This window comes from Phyllostomus hastatus, unplaced genomic scaffold, assembly GCF_019186645.2.
Source record: "Phyllostomus hastatus isolate PE091 unplaced genomic scaffold, TTU_PhHast_1.1 phas_contig_41, whole genome shotgun sequence".
Classification (NCBI taxonomy): Eukaryota; Metazoa; Chordata; class Mammalia; order Chiroptera; family Phyllostomidae; genus Phyllostomus; species Phyllostomus hastatus.
In genome coordinates, this window is record NW_025333876.1 from 3,477,782 (window position 1) to 3,493,157 (window position 15,376).

The window sequence follows — 15,376 nt, forward strand, 5'->3', positions numbered from 1 at the left end:
TATGGTGTAAGTTGGTGCTCAAGTTTCATTTTTTTTTGCTTGTAGCTGTCCAGTTCTCCCAACACCATTTATTAAAAAGACTATTTTTACTCCATTTTATGTTGCTGCCCCCTTTGTCAAATATTAATTGACCATAGAGACTAGGGTTTATTTCTGTGCTCTCTGTTCTGTTCCATTGGTCCATGTGCCTGTTTTTGTGCCAGTACCAGGCTGTTTTGATTATAGTGACTTGTAATACAGTTTGGTATCAGGTATTGTGATCCCTCCTACTTTGTACTACATTCTAAAAAATTGCAGCAGCTATTTGGGGTCATTTATGGTTCCATATAAATTTTTGAAAAGTTTGATCTATGTCTGTGAAATATGCCATAGGTACTTCAATAAATATTACATTGAATCTGTAAATTGCTTTGGGTAGTATGGACATTTTGATGATGTTAATTCTTCTGATCCATGAACACAGTATATGTTTCCATTTGTTTGTGTCTTCCTTGATTTCTTTCTTCGGTGATGTGTAGTTTTCAGAATACAGGTCTTTTACCTCCTTGGTTAGGTTTATTCCTAGGTATTTTATTTTTCTTTTTGCTATATCAAATAGGATGTTTTTCTTGATTTCTGCTTCTGATGTTTCATTGTTGGTGTACAAAAATGCCTTTGATTTCTGGATATTGACTTCATATTCCACTGTTTTCCCAAATTCATTTATTAGGTCAAGAAATTTTTTGGCAGAGTCAATAGGATTTTCTATGTATACTATCATGTCATCTGCAAACAGCGACAGTTTTGTTTCCTCCTTTCCGATTTGGATGCCTTTTATTTCCTTTTCTTGTCTGATTGCTGTGGCTAAAACTTCCAGTACTATATTGAATAGAAGTGGTGAAAGTGGAAAACCTTGTCTTGTTCCGGATCTTAGTGGAAAAGATTTTAGTTTTTGCTCATTGAGTATGATGTTGGCTGTAGGTCTCTCATATATGGCCTTTATTATGTTGAGGAATGCCCCCTCTATTCCCACTTTGCTGAGTGTTTTTATCATAAATGGGTGCTGTACCTTATCAAATGCTTTTTCTGCATCTATTGATATAGTCATATGATTTTTGTCTTTGCTTTTGTTTATGTGATGTATTACATTTACTGATTTGCTAATATTGTACCATCCTTGCATCCCTGGGATGAATCCCACTTGGTCATGGTGTATGATCTTTTTAATGAATTGTTGGATGCGGTTTGCCAAAATTTGGTTGAGGATTTTAGTGTCTATGTTCATCAGTGATATTGGCCTGAAGTTTTCTTTTTTTGTTGTGTCTTTGTCTGATTTTTGGATTAGGATGATGCTGGCCTCATAAAAAGAGTTTTGGAGTCTTCCATCATTTTGGATTTTTTGGAATAGTCTGTGAAGGATAGGGGTTAACTCTTCCTTAAATGCTTCATAGAATTCTCCTGTGAAACCATCTGGCCCAGGGTTTTTGTGTGTTGGGAGTTTTTTTTTATTACTGCTTCAATTTCATCTGCTGTTATTGGTCTGTTGAGGCTTTCTGCTTCTTTATCATGGAGTTTTGAAAGATTATATTTTTCTAGAAATTTGTCCATTTCACCTAGGTTTTCAAATTTCTTGGCATACAGTTCTGCATAGTAATTTCCTACAATCCTTTGTATTTCTGTGGTATCAGTTGTAATTTCTCCTCTTTCATTTCTGATTGTGTTTATTTGGGTCCTCTCTGTTTTTTCTTGATGAGCCTGTTTAAAGTCTTGTCGATTTTTTTTTTAATCTTTTCAAAGAACCAGCTCCTGGATTCATTGATCCTTAGAAGTGTGCTTTTAGTCTTTATGTTGTTTAATTCTGCTCTGATCTTTGTTATTTCCTTCTTTGTACTTGCTCTGGGCTGTCTTTGTTGTTGTTCCTCCAGTTCTTGTAGATGTAAGGTTTGGTGGTTTGCTTGAAATGTTTCTATCTTTTTTAGGTAGGCGTGTATTGGTATGAACTTCTTTCTCAGGACTGCCTTGGCTGTGTCCCATAAGTTTTCAGTTGTTGTGAGTTCATATTTGTTTGTTTTCAGAAACTTTTTGATATCTTCTCTAATTTCATTCTTGACCCATTCATTGTTTAATAGCATGCTATTCAATCTCCATGATTTTGAGTATTTTGTGTTTTTTCCTTGGGGTTGGCTTCTAGTTTCAGTCCTTTGTGGTTGAAGAAAATGCTCGGTATGATTTCAATTTGAATTTGTTGAGGCTTGTTTTGTGTCCTATCATGTGATCAGTCTTTGAAAATGTTCCATGTGCATTTGAAAAGAATGTGTATTTTGCTTCCTTGGGATGAAGAGCTCTATATATATCAGTTAAGTCCATTTCATCTAGGGCATTGTTCACTGCCTCAGTATCATTGTTGATATTTTGTTTGGAAGATCTGTCCATTTTTGACAGTGGGGTGTTAAATTCCCCTACTATAATTGCATTGCTGTCAACATCTTTCTTGAGGTCCTGTAATATCTTTATGTATTTGGGTGTTCCTATGTTGGGTGTATATATATTTACAATGTTTATGTCTTCTTGGTGGATTCTTCTCTTGAGTATTATGAAGGGACCTTCTGGGTCTCTCTTTATGGCCTTTTTTTTTAAGTCTATTTTGTCTGATATGAGTATTGCTACCCCGGCTTTTTTTCCCTGTCCATTGGCTTGGAAAATTTGTTTCCAGCCCTTCACTTTCAGTCTGTGTAGGTCTTTTGTCCTGAGGTGGGTCTCTTGTAGGCAACATGTGTGTGGTTCATGCTTTCTTATCCATTCAGCTATTCTGTGTCTTTTGATTGGGACATTTAATCCATTTACGTTTAAGGTTATTATTGATAGGTCCTTATTCATTGCCATTTTCATACCTGTGTTCACCTCTCTCTCTTGCTCTCTCTTTTCCTTCCATTCATTAAGGCAGTCCCTTTAGCATCTCTTGCAGAGCTGATTTGGTTAAGGTGTATTCTTTTAGACTTCTTTTGTCTGGGAAGCTTCTTATTTGGCCTTCCATCTTAATTAGGAGCCTTGCTGGGTAAAGTAGTCTTGGTTGCAGTTCTCTGGTTCTCATTACTAGGAATATTTCTTGCCATTCTCTTCTGGCTTGGAGTGTTTCCATTGAGAAGTCAGCTGCTAACCTTACCATGGCTTCTTTGTATGTTACTTCCTGTTTCTCCCTCGTTACCTTTAGGATTCTCTCTTTGTCTTGAAATTTTGCCATTTTAATTATGATGTGTCTTGAAGTTGGCCTCTTTGGGTTCCTCTTGATTGGGTCTCTCTGTGTTTTCCTGGATTTGTGTGAATTTTTTTTCTCTCATCAAATTAGGAAAGTTTTCCATCATTACTTTTTCAAATAGGTTTTCTATCGCTTGCTCTTCTTCTTCTCCTTCCTGTATCCCTATTATATGGATATTATTATGTTTCATATTGTCTTGCATTTCTCTTGATCCCTCTTCATTCTTTCTGAGCCTCTTTTCCTTTTCTTGCTCTTTCTGGGTGTTTTTTTCTACCTTGTCTTCCAGCTCACTGATCTGATCTTCTGCTTCATCTAGCCTGATTTTGATTCCTTCTACTATGTTCTTCAGTTCAGAAATTGTATTCTTCATTTCCTCTTGGCCCTTGTTGATAGTTTCTGTTTCCTTTTTCATGTTGATATAGTTTGCAGTGAGTTCGTTGTAGTTTCCCTGTAGTTTCTGATAGCTGATTGCAAGCTCATTGAGCTTCCTTATAACCATTGCTTTGAACTCAATATCTGATAGTTGAGTTGCCTCTATTTCATTTAACATTCTTTCTGAGGCTTCCTCCTTTCCTTTCATTTAGGGATTGTTTCTTTGTCTTCCCACTGTTTGTGAGACTCTTCTTGTTAGCCTCAGCTTCTTAAATTGATCTGTTCTAGCTCCCTGCATTTGTGGTGTGAACTTCTGTGGTAGAATACCTGTGAGATTCAGTGGTGCAGTCTCCTTGATCCCTCAAGTTCACTGGTCTTGGGCTGTCATTTAAGTTGGCTCTGTGTTTGTCTTTTGTTTTGATTGTTTTGGGGTCTTTTTTTTGGTGGGTCCTTCCCCTCAGCTGGTTAACTGAGGGTCACTCTGTCCACCACCTCTTTTATTTTGTTGTCTTGGTGAGGGCAGGTTATGTTGAAGTTGTTTCCCCCATGTGTCCAAGATTTTGAAGCTTCTCTCTTGCTTTTGTTCAGTTGTTTGCTCTGGGTGATTTCTCTACTATTTAGTTGTATTTCCAGATAAGTCCTGGATTGAAGTTAGTGAGGTTTCCACTCCCTCCTTCATCTTCTTCTTGTTCTATGTTGGTGGTTCCTTTGTTGTTGGGCTTCCTCTTCCAGTGGGTATCCTGGTGGTCACAGCTGCCACCTATTCTGTTTTGTTCACTGCTGTATCTCCAATGCTGGGAACACTGTGAGTTACCTGCTCCTGGAGGTCCCTTTGGCTCTAGTCTGCATGTGCACGAGCCCACCCATGTAGGTTTTTTAAATAAAAACAAGTAAATATTCATATTTACTGGCTTGTTCCTTAAAAGGATACTTTTAACCAAGGAAAGCCAGAAACCAAGTAGAGACCAATAGGAAGGGCAGAAACGCCAATGGGGACAGCCAGTCAGTGGGAGCTTCCCCCTGAGAGGTGAGAAGCCTGATATTTATTTATTTTTTAGGTAGGTCTGTATTGCTGTGAATTTCCCTCTTGGATTGCTTTCCCAGTGTCCCACTTATTTTGGATTGTCATGTTCTCATTTTTCATTTGTTTCAATGTATTTTTTTTATTTTTCCTTGATCTCATTATTGACCCACTTATTGTTTGATACCATGTTATTTAGTTTCCATGTCATTGTGTGTTTTTCAGTGTTCATCTTATGATTGATTTCTAGTTTTATAGCATTGTGGTCAGAGAAGATTCTTGAATATGATTTCAATTCTGTGAAATTTACTGAGGCTTGTTTTGTGTCCTAGCATGTGGTCTGTCCTAGACAATGTGCCACGTGCACTTGAAAAGTGTGTATCTTCTGCTGCTTTGAGGTAAAATGCTCTGAAGATGTCGATTAGATATATTTGATCTAGTGTGTCATTTAAGGCCACTGTCTTCTTTTTGACTTTCTGTCTGGAAGATCTATCCATCGAAGTCAATAGAAGTGTTAAAATCCTTGACTGTGACTGTATTTCAGTCAGTCTCTTCCTTTATGTCCATCAAGATTTGCTTCACATATTTAGGTTCTACTGTATTGGGTGTGTAAAAGTTTACTAAGGTTATATCCTCTTGGTGGATTGTTCCCTTTATCATTATATAGTGCCCTTCTTTGTCTCTTACTATAGCCTTGGATTTAAAGTCTATTTTGTGGCATGTAAGTACTGCAACCCCAACTTTTTTTCCCTTTCCATTTGCATGAAATATCCCTTTCCATACTTTACTTTTAGTCTGTGTGTATCTTTCAATATAAGATGGGTCTCTTGGAGGCAGCATATATATGGGTCTTGTTTTCTTATTCATTAAGCTGCCTATGTCTTTTGGTCAAAACATTTAAGCCATTTACATTTAAGATGAGTATTGATACATATGTATTTAGTGCCATTTTACTATTAGATTGTTTTGCTCTGTTTGTTTTCTTTCCCTTCCTCTCCCTCCTCCCCCCACCCCCTGCTTCCTCTTCTTCAAGCAAGCACTTTAACATTTGTTGCAGTATTGGTTTGGTGATAACAAACTCCTTTAGCTTTTTCTTGTCTGGGAAGCTCCTTATTTCTCCTTTGATTTTGAATGCTAGCCTCGCTGAGTAAAGTAGCCTTGGTTGTAAGCCCTTGCTTTTCATCACCTTGAATATTTCATGCCACTACCTTTTGGCCTTGAAATGTTTCTGTTGATTAATCAGATGCCAGTGTAATTGATGCTCCCTGGCATGTATATACCTGTTTTTTTTTTTTTCTCGTGGCTTTTAGGATTCTCTCCTTGTCTTTAAGTTTTGTCATTTTAATTAGGATGTCTCTTCATGTAGGCCTCTTTGGATCCAACTTGTTTGGGACTATCTGAGCTTCTTGAGCTTATGTGTCTGTCTTTTTCCCTCAGCAAATTAGTGAAGTCTTCAGTCATTATTTCATCAGATAGGTTCTAGATCACTTGCTTGCTCTCTTTCCCTTCTGGTATGCCCATGATGTGGATGTTGTTATGATTCATGTTTTCCAAAATGTTTCTTAAGCCCTCTTCATTTTTTTTAATTCTTTTTTTCTTTTTGTCCCTCTGCCTGGGTGTTTTTTTTTCTACTGTGGCTTCCAAATCACTGATTTGATGTTCTGCTTCATCTAACCTACTGTTTACCACTCCCAGTGTATTTTTTATTTCAGATACTGCATTTTTAATTTGACTGGTTCTTTGTTTATGGTCTCTCTCTTTCTTCTTGCTGTTGAGTACCTTATAATCATTACTCTATCTGGGAAATTGCTTGCCTCCATTCCATCTATTTCTTCTTTAGAATTCTCTTGTTCTATCATTTGAGGTCTATCTTTTTTTCTTCTCATTTTGGCTGTTGCTTTGTATTTTCCACCTTAGCTGTTAAACTAATCAAGCTGTAATCTGCTGCCTGGCCTAAATTCCACAGGGTAGAGTGGAATAATTCCTGCAGGTGGGGCTGTTGCTTCCCCTCAGGCTGATGACACTTGGAAGGAGTGCTCTGCCTGATAAAGATGGTTCCTACAGTATGGAGGAATGACTCAACACAGGGATCCTGGTGGCTGCTCCCTCAGTTTTCTCCCCAGAGTCACCAACCCCATGCTCTCCTCAAGCATCTGTAGTCCACTCTACCCTCCCTCTACCAGAGCCCAGGGTAAGTGGCTTCAAATGAAATTTTGTGCATTGGCCCTTTAAGAGGCTCTCTGCATCTCCAGCCATCTCTCCCTGGCAAATAGAAACACACATGTTTTTCATAGCTAGATATTATCTGGGTTCCTTTCTGGCTCTGGAGCTGTAGGCTGGGGAGCCCAGCTTGTGGTTTAGACCTCACATTTCTCAACGAGAAACCTCTGGCTGCTGAACTATCCCTGTGGAACTTCAGCTTCTGCCTGTGGGAGTCCAGCAGACCTCTTGCATCTCCTATGCACTCCATACCTATCATGTTGTGGTAAAGTGGTTTCTTTTGTCTGTCGGTGGTTATAAGTTATAAGGCTTCTCTCCAGGTAGTGTTCAATTGGTTATCAAGGATGATGTTTCTACAATTTAGTGTAATTCCTGTTTGGTCCTTGGAGGGGGTTACTATAGCTTCTACTTAACTCCTCCACCATCTTGGATCCCTCTGTTTTCTTCATCAGGTTAATTATTTTAGAAAACTTGTAATACTTATTGTTCTACTAGTATTTCTTCAACATGCTTCTTCTTGCCCTACTCTTGCCAGTGTTAAATGTTAGCTTTATTACTACTACTGTCATTATAGCATTTCTGTTATTATTAGTGGAAGGGAAATTTGTTTATCTGTTGCCATTATAGTACTGTGTGAATTGTCATTTACCATGGTAATTATTGATGGTCTTAATGATTAGTTTTTTTGACAGGCACTTCTGTAACAAAAGACAAATTTTTTTCATGAACCCCACAATATACAATATATATTTATCATGATGGACCAATCTGTCATTATCAGAGCTGCTACAAGTTAATTATGTGTCCAGTCACTCATTTAACAGTTTTGCTGAGAGACTTTGGCATGTCAGCAGTGTTCTGTATGGGAGGGGCACAAAGGAGAGACAACAGACAAAAATTCTTGTTCCTGTGGAGCTTAGATTGTAGAATGGGGGGTGGCCTTTTTTTTTTTTAGTAAATTAACAAATTACATTGCCTATTGGGAGAAATAAATAATATTGAAGAAAGTGAAACATTAGAGAAGGGGGAGATGAGGTTTTGGGACATAAAGGAGGAGGATTATAATTTTAAATAGGGTAGTTGGAAAAGGCTTCTCTGACAAAATGACTCCAAAGGAGTGAAGGAGGGAACCATGTGGATTTTCTGATGGAGAGATCCAGGCAGAGGGAGGAGCCAGTGTAAAGGTGCCAAGGTCCCAGGAAGGCTAGGGAGGCTGGACTAGAGTGAGTTGCAAGAGAATGGTAGGGGATGTGAACAGAGAGGTGACTGGCGCTGGGGGAGTTGCATAAGGCCTAAGAGCCATTGCAAAGATTTGACTCTTACTCTGAGTACAGGGTTTGGAACCGGGCAATGTGATCTGACTTTTGTTTAAACATGATCTCTCTGAGTCCATGGTGACAGCACACTCTAAGGAGACAAAGACCAAAGCAGGGAGTACAGGTGTTTCAGTGACTTGGGCAGTGATGAGAGATAGTGAGAAGGTCAAGTATACAGGGGGTCCTGACCCACTGGACATGGCCTGGGAGAGAAAAAGAACAATGGATGGTGAGCAGGGCTTTGAGCCTGAGGAACTAGGAGAATGGAGCTGCCATTCCGAGAGGGGAGAAGTTGGTGTACAAGGGAAGGTAGGAGCTAATTTAGGGCAAGTTAATGTTGAAAAGTGTCCAGTCATCCTGTGGAATAAAGCCCTGGACCTAGGTGACTAGAGTTGAGAGCACAGGACCCAGCTGGAGATAGGAAAGTGTTGGTGATCAGCAAATTGACTGTATTGAAAGTGATAATGTCCTTCTACTGGGTGGCCATTGCTATCCAGCACCATTTCACCTTCACCTTCAGCAGTGAGTTATAAACTTGATGTAAAACTAGATTATGCACCTTTAAAATTGTATGATATAACAAATGTTAATAGTTTTATTTATGTACAAAATTTGGAAAATCTTAAAGTTACTAAAAATAAACTTAGTTGAGATTCACCTTGCAAAAGCTAAGTTTCAAATAAAGCAAGGTCTTTTAGACCATACCCCTTGCATACCTCCAGGGAGGTGGCAGCTCCTTCTGAAGTTGGCTTATTCATGCTCTCACATTTGTGATGAGGCTGACACATCAAAGTTAAGTTCAGCTATCACTAGTACACAGTAGGGACTCCCCAAGCCCTAACTGTTCAGGACCCCAAACGTTTTTCTTGGGCTTCTGGTGTCTTCATTTAGAGAAAGGTGTATATTTACATGAGTTATCAATGGGGACCCAGGAAAGCTTTGTGACAATGATGGTTGTCACTCATATAGGACACAAGATGTTCCTGGTGGTGTTGGGCAGGATCACCTGGCATAGGCTCTGGGATGGATAATGAAAAGTTCTCACTCCAGACATTGGAAAACTCTCAAAGGTGATAATGACTTAGTTCTGAGTGGCTCCTGGACACTAGCACCATGCCAGTGGCCCTTGACTTAGCTTATTCACTCAACTTACCCCAGGAATTAGGCCTCTCTCTTCTTGGGCTGTGATGCTAGAGGCCCCCAAGCTTCCAGGACCTGCTTTGGCAATATTCCTCACTCATTTACTTCTTTTCTTTCTGCAGACAGCTTTCCAATTTTTCTTAGTGTTTTCCTCAGAGATATTCCATTTCTCCTCAAAAACTGTCAGCTTATTATTTCACAAGGTCCGTTAAATGACACCTAAAGAGGATGCCTCTAGCTGCAGGTGGGTACAGGTCAGTGGAGCCTGCAATACATGGGGCTTACCCTGGGGAATCTGCTTGGAACTGTGGGGTGGAGTCGTGGGCAGGAGTCTGGAGTATCCATGGCCCTGTTTTTCACCAGACAATAGATGGAGGCAGGGCTGAATGGCAAACAGACATCTTTACAGTAATAATTCTGTAAGATTGAGTGTCAACAGACTCTAAGATACAAGCAGCCCTATAACTAACAACTTTATTTGTCTGGAGAGAAACAGGTTAAAACAAGAGCCAATGCTCAACACATAACCTTAGGCCTTGAGGCACCTCGCTGTGGAACAGAGAATGCCTGCCTGCTTTGAACCCAGCTCTGGCCCTTTTCTGCTATGACCTCGTGCAAATAGCTAGACAGGGAGAACTCACCTTATGAGAAGATGAGTGAGAATCAAAATCCCCACCTCCCACACACCCTCCTCTCCTCACCAACACACGCTAGGCCCTGGCTGCAGGAGCCAGGTCCCTAGGAAACAAACTTATTTTCTTCTGTGTTTATCTTCCTTCTTGTATTATCATTATTACAGTTATACTTTTTATTTTTCATATTATCATAAAATTTTATGGTACTATTTCCACCTGTTCTCATCTAAGATGATGTGCAGAGACCAGGTCTCTCCCTTAAGCAGCCCTGGGCTCCAGAAGGACTAGTTTCAGCACAGTCATTTTCAAAAGCTCATTTCAGCTACCAAGAGCATATTAAGGGTTCCAGTTTATACCTGCTTCTTATAAAGCAAGTGATTCAGTCCCTAACCACTCTAAAAATCTCACTTCCTATTCTCTCCTAGACTCTCATATTCTACAGCTTTTTTGGAGCACCCACTTCTCCGCCCAGTTTTCCAATACCTTCCAGTAATGCTCCCCGTCGCCCCCTGATGCCCACCAGTCATCACCATTAGACTCTTCTCAACACTCCCTGCCTCCTAACAGTCTCATCAACAGGCTAGTCGATAGGTTGACTAGCCATAGTGGTGGGTAGGAGAATAGGCCTGGGAGGAAGTACAGAGAATTCTGTTTTGGAAGTTCTGGTAGTGCCATCACAGAGTCAAGTAGATATATGAGCCAGGGGCTCAATGAGAGGTCAGGGCTGGAGATTGAAATTGGGGGTTCATCAGATGCTACTAAAGTCAAGGGGTCAAGTGCATATTTGAAAGTAGCTAGGTGAGTGGATCTTGAAAGTTTTTATCCCAAGAAAAAAAACATTTTGTAAATATGTGTGGTGATGGATATTAATTAGACTTAGTGTGGCAATCATTTTGCAATATGCACAAACATTGAATCGTTACATTGTACACATGAAACTAATGTGTTATGTCAATTATACCTCAATTAAAAAAGAAAAACAAGTTCAGGGAGTTCAAGTAAAGAGCAGAAGACATCCAAGGATGGGTGCCTGTGTTCCAATATTCATGCTCTAGCAGAGAAACTGGGAAGCAGAAGCTAAGGTAGAGAGTAGGGGCAGGGAATCTGGAGTCCAAAAAGCAGAGAGAGAGAAGAAAGGACCTCAGAGAATCCAGGAGTGGTCAGTCATTTTAAATGCTCCTGAAGAACTAGGTAGTTTGAGGACACACAGGATCAGTGAATGTGACAACAGGGAAGTCACTGGCAATTTCAGTGGAGTGATGGGGACAGAAGCCTGATTAGCCAGATAGACAAAAGGGAGCTGACATTCAAGTGTCACCAGCTCAAGCTTACAGTATGTCAAACGCAAATAGCAGGAATGCCAGAAGAGACTTGCAGTTATTTCATGATCTGGGGAATGAGAGTGATTTTGCTATGTTAAGGGTTTCTAGAAAATACTTGTGATAATTTGTAATGAGTACACCAATATGCAGAATTTTCCTGACAACTGCATATGTAACAGATATGATCCAAATAGATACATCACTGTCAGCTCCCCTCAAACATGTTATGGATCTCACAAATTGATCGACTTTTCAGGTAGCAATTGGTAGTTTTACCTTATTGCTGTCAATATGTAAAATATCAGGGGTCATTGTTCCAGGTCTGTTTGTTCAGCATTTAGAAATCAAAACAGCTGAAAAGGGAAGGCCTGTGTAAGGATGGAATGGCTTCCTGCCACAGAATTTCATAAGGTGAAATTTGCAAAGAACAAAAGATGTTCTTTGCAAGGCTGTGGGAAGAAAAGCGATTGTCATTCTTTAGTGAGACTAATGATTTGTTTTAAGGCTGAGCTTGTATACAAAATTATTTTGATGACCACAGAATAGTGGCGATAAAGATGATAATCGTAACTTCAGAGAGATTATTACAAAAATATCTTATTTAACCTGTAAACAAAGGTATTAGGTAGATTTTCTTTTCTCCTCTTTTTCTGTTTCACAAGTAGGAAATTGTTTTACAGATAAGGCTCAGGGTGATTAACATTCACAGGGTAGTATAAATCTCACAACTTATTCTTCCTTTTCAAAATTATTTGATTATTCTAGGTTGTCTGAATTCCCATACATATTTTAGAATCAGCTTGTCAATTTTGTGTGTGTGTGTGTGTGTGTGTGTGTGTATGCACACATTTCATTGCTGTAACTTCAACTGAGACTATGTTGGACCTAGAGATAAATTTGGAAAGAATTGAGATTTTAACAATGTTAAGATAGTGGTCCAGGAAAAATAGAGACAACTGTACCTAAAGAACAATTTTTAAAAAAGTATTAAAAAATTATATATTTCCAGGTTAAAAAAAAGATTTTCAATATATATACATAACCTATCTCTCAATTTATTTGGATCTTCTTTCATTTTTTTAGCTGGATTTTCTAGTTTAATGTAGAGATTTTATATATTAAAATTTTTATGTATTCATAGTACCATTATTCAAAATAGCCAAGAAGTAGAAGCAGCCCAAGTGTCCACTGATGTATGAATGGATAAACAAACATGGAACACACACACACACAATGAAATATTATTCAGCCTTAAAAAGGAAGAAGTTTTGACACATGCTATAACATGGATGAAACTTGAAACCATTATGCTAAGTAAAATAAACCAATGACAAAAAAAATGCTATGGTTCCACTTATATGAGGTATCTAGAGCAGTCAAATTCATAGAAACAAGAAGTAGAATGGAGGTTGACAGGGTCAGAGAGGAGGGGGAGGGAGGAGTTGTTTAGTGAGTATAGAGCTTTAGTTTTGCAAGATGAAAAAGTTCTGGAGGTTGGTTTGACAATATGAATATACTTAACACTATGAATTGTACACTTAAAATGTCTCAGAGGGTAAATTTTATGTCATATATATTTTACTACAGTTAAAAATTCCCTACATATTTTATATTGCTTTATAATAGTGCCAATTTTTTAAAATTTCAATTTGTAGCTATATCTTAAGGATTTGCATTATTTATTTTCATTATCATTCAGTTAAGAAGTTTTTCTAATTTCTCTTGTGACTTTTTTGTTTTATAGATTATTTAGTTTGCATTGCTAATAACCCCAAATTTGGGGATTTTTCAGATATGCTTGTGTGGACTTTGTTTTAATTCCATTGTGCTCAGGAAACATCTTTCATTAGACTTGAGTCTTTATAAGCTTTATGAGGCTAATTTGACCAAAATAACTGACCAAAAATTTGCATATATTTGGTGTATTGCTCTGTAAATGTTTATTCGGTCTAATTGCTTCATAGTGTTGTTGAAGTTCTCTATATATTTACTATATTTTAAATTTGTTCTGTCAATTACTTCGAGAGAAATGATGAAATCAATAAGTACAATTGTGGATTTACAACCTGCTTTCAGTTATACCATTTTTTGCTTCATATTTTAAAACTCTTATAAGGTGTATAACTCATTTAGGATTTTGATTCATTGGATTCACCCCTTTGCATTATGAAGTATACATCTTTATCCCTGATAATGTTCCTTGTTCTGAAGTCCATTTTGTTTGATATTAATATGGACACTGTAGTTTTCTTTTGATTATATTTACCTGGTAAATCTTATCTCATTATCTCACTTTCAATATACTTATATTTTAATATTCAAAGTCAGCTTTTAGAAACCCAACATACTAATCATTTTTTCAGCTTGCATTCAATTTTGTTATGAATTCTGCTTTTTGAAATCAGTTTTATTTCTATGGCCTGGGAAGTGCCTGCAGGCAGTGAGACTGGGTGGCTAGAGGGCTCACTTCATTCATTTTTTCCTCTGAGGGATCACATTCCTGTGCTGGTTGTTGTATGATTTCTGAAAACATTAGTTGCCTATATTTTGTTTCATTGTCTAATTGTTTATGGAAGTTTTCACATCAACTAAATCTTCATGGGTGAAATTTCTTTTACATATTCATCAAAGATTATTAACATCAGATGGTGTTTGTTGTATCTAACAAAAGCTTTCTTTCCTCTTGTGTTTATTCTTTTAGTTCCAGACTATTTATGTAGTGGTTGTTTTGGAGGGTTTTGTTATTTTTAAAGAATACTGTAAAAATATGCTTGTATAGGGTTGCATTTTGTGTTTAACTGGCATTGCATACTCAAGAGGTCAGGATTCTCTGTCACACTTACTTTGATTGTTCTCCTGTCTTTATGTTTCATAGTCACTTGAGGCTCTGCACACTATCACACCAGCACATGGAACTGGAGAGAGGAACAACCCTTAATGCTCTACCCTGTACTTCAGTGTTTATGCATGTCCAGCCTTAAGTGGTTTCCCTTATTCTGAATTCTAAGACGTGATTTGATGTGTAAATTGCATGTGTTGCATTTTTTCAAGTCTAAGGTATGAAAACTATTAGTTCTCTAATAGGTGAGTAAGACTGTGACTTAGATCTTGGGGAGTATTCCTGATGATTCCACTCCTGTGTTGGCTTTATGAATACCGTTAATGCATTATGGCTTTGGAGCAACCTATGAAAACTGGATATGCAGTAAATGCATGCTACTCCACCAATTAGACTGTCCCAGGGTTTCTGTGTCATAAATTAATGCTATCACTAAGACTCTTAAGTCTTACAGATCTTGATGTGACTATGTCTGCTGAAGAATAAATGAACCCAAGTGCTTCCTTATCTCTTATATTATTTCTGTGTTTTTTTGTTTACAGTGTTTCCTGACTCCACAGTCATGCCTAAAACTGTGAACTTTTATTGTCATTAGGCTTGAGTATTACACTCAGGAGCTGTTTAAGTGATCAGAACAGAGCAGAACTGTTACCTTGCTTTGGGTAAACATAAAATCTGTATTAGTGAAACCTAAGATCATGTATATAAACAATTTGCTGTTATATCCCTCAGGTTTTTAAAATTTATTTTAATTGTTGTTCAAGTACAGTTTTCTGTCTTTTACTCCCATCCCAGCTCACTGCCCCCAGCTCTCCCCATCTCCCTCCCATTTCTACCCCCTAGTTTTTGTCCATGTGTCTTTCATACTTGTTCCTGTAAACCTTTCCCCCTTTCCCCTGAAATTCCCTCCCCTCTCCCTTCTGGTCAACAGGCTGACAAGTGACAGATCCCTCAGTTTTGAGAGGTAAAAAGGCAGTACCCTTTTGTACTACATTTTTAGTAGATCTATATATTTTTATGTTATTTCTTAAGGAAAACATCTCTCATGGCCTAAAATATTATATAAAAAGTGCTAACTTCTACAGTGTACAGTGTGTCAGAATGTAATTTATACTCATGGAGATAAATATATCCAGTTGCTGAAGGCATGGCATTTTTGTGTCAGCCAGTGCTATCTGAAAGAACTATAGTATTTTTTGAGAGGAGTACTTAAAATGTTAGAATAGAAACTTCTTAAAGCTAAATGAGAATATTCCAATATATAAATAACCAGAGA

General features: G+C 38.1%; 1 protein-coding gene across 3 annotated transcripts in view; it reads left to right on the forward strand.

Annotated features, from left to right (window-relative positions):
* MTUS2 (microtubule associated scaffold protein 2) overlaps nt 1-15,376 on the forward strand; it is a 590,055-nt gene that overhangs the window by 198,596 nt on the left and 376,083 nt on the right. The window lies entirely within an intron of this gene.